Genomic DNA, 2,091 nt, shown 5'->3' with positions numbered 1-2,091 from the left:
TTATGCTCCGTGCATTTATCAACGCCAACCAGATGCACTGAGAGGAAAATAATTGTAGAAAAAATTTGATAGGTTGTAAAAATTTAAAAATATATATTTAAAATTTCTAAGAATTTAATTTGGAATTAATTAAAATTTTAGACATTGGAGAAAGCAGATTTATAAGGTTTTAAAACTGGTATAATTATATATTATTTAATATTCTTTGAATTGGTAGTACTTGAAATTTTACATTATAAGAAATTAGAAAATTATAGAACATTTTTGGACCTCGTTTAAATAAAAATATATATTTTATGTTTCAAAGAATTTAATTTCATATTAATCAAAATTTAAGCATTGTAGATAACATGTTTATTAGGGTTTCAAAGTCGTAATTTCATATATAATATATAATTTTAAAATAGGTGGATTTGAAACTTTAAATTCATTGAAAATTAGAGCTTCTTTAGTATTTAATTTAAACTAATTTTCAAATATATATATTCTAATTTTATATTAATAAAGAATTTTTATATTTTTCTATATTGAAAAAATACTCCTCGCAATTATAAAACGCTCTCCCTTTGGCAATTTTCTAAACTAAACATTAAGTATACGTTTTTTCCCAGTGCCGTCCAGAGGAGTCCATGAAGCGCAGCAGCCCGGAGCAACAGTGCTCTGCCGTGTAAAAGTTTCCCCACAGCCGAAGGTGGGTTAGATGATGGAGCGTTATTTAAATGGTTTTCGGATGCGTACGTGCGAAAATGTTAGTCATAAGACAGGTGAGAGGAAACCAGGAAACCAGGATCCAGGTATCCAGGATTCAGGATTCGGGATACAGGATTCACGATACAGGATATAATGCGATTTGTTTTCTTTAAGGAATTCCAAGAGTGGAAACTATTTGACGATTTTTAGACATTGATTGTAAAATCAGTGATTACTTTCTGTATTTTAGATTCAAAGGATAATATATAATATACAAATAAAAATTGTATTATATCATAATAAGTTGAAGTTTAGCCATATTTTGGTTAGATCTAAATTTAATTGTATTTTCTATAAATGTTTTCAACAAATAGGTAATAAGATGCCAGCTTAATAGTCTTTCAATTGCAATAATAATTTATATCTACAAAATATAATCTTAAAAAAACACTGAATTTAAGAGCATTACAAAACATAAATATATATAATAAAATCTTTTTTAAATACTGGTTATTATACATACATATGTATAAAAGGCAATCACAAAATGTATTTTAGGAATATCTGTTTATTTCTTATTTATGTTTTGTTTTGGGACTTTATTTATCATTTATTATGTATGAGTTCCCAAAGGGGTTCTTTAATATTATCTGCTTACAAATTCCCAAGAACCTAAATTTTTTAAAAATATTTATTCATGTATTAATGCTTGATAACATATAATTTTAATACACTTAAAATAAACACTTAGCATTGAAAGGGAATGTCTAAGGTTTGTGAAACCCTGGATTTAAAATCATATAAATACCAAATAAATTAAGTACCATAATTATTTAATATTTTTTCTAAGTATTTCATATATTTAATGTTTCAAATATATAGTTTATCCTTGTAATCCTGATTCCTAACTACTAATATTTTTGCATTGGACTGTAGTAATGGCTTTCGAGTGGAACGTGAGCCGGGAAAACTTTGCTCGCCTAAATGCTCGCTAGGTGATTTTCTTTCCGCAGGAAGTACGCATACACACGCACTTAACACACACACACACACACACTCGAATCATTTTCCACGCCCACACACACACACACACACTATACTTTTGTGCACACAAACACGCACACATGATAAGAATGCTTATGTGAATTATCGCACATTTTACGGCATCGAAAAAGGGGGGCTTTTCCGAGTGGGTGGGGTGGGGGGATTTTTTGTAAAAGAACTAGAAAACTTGTCTAAAAGTGCGCTTTCCACTCATACATCTGTATGTTGATATGTTTGTGTGTGTTTATACATATCTCCAAGGCGGACATGCCGACAGTAGCGCATAAAAACTTTTAAATTTACTTTTGCTAAGAGTTTTTCGCCCCTCCCCCTTGGCCACGCCCCCCCCTTCCCGGC

The sequence above is a fragment of the Drosophila serrata genome, unplaced genomic scaffold, assembly GCF_035046125.1.
Source record: "Drosophila serrata isolate PLE 108 unplaced genomic scaffold, ASM3504612v1 contig_66, whole genome shotgun sequence".
Lineage (NCBI taxonomy): Eukaryota > Metazoa > Arthropoda > Insecta > Diptera > Drosophilidae > Drosophila > Drosophila serrata.
The sequence above is the reverse complement of the archived record's forward strand: the minus strand, read 5'-3'. Positions refer to the sequence as shown.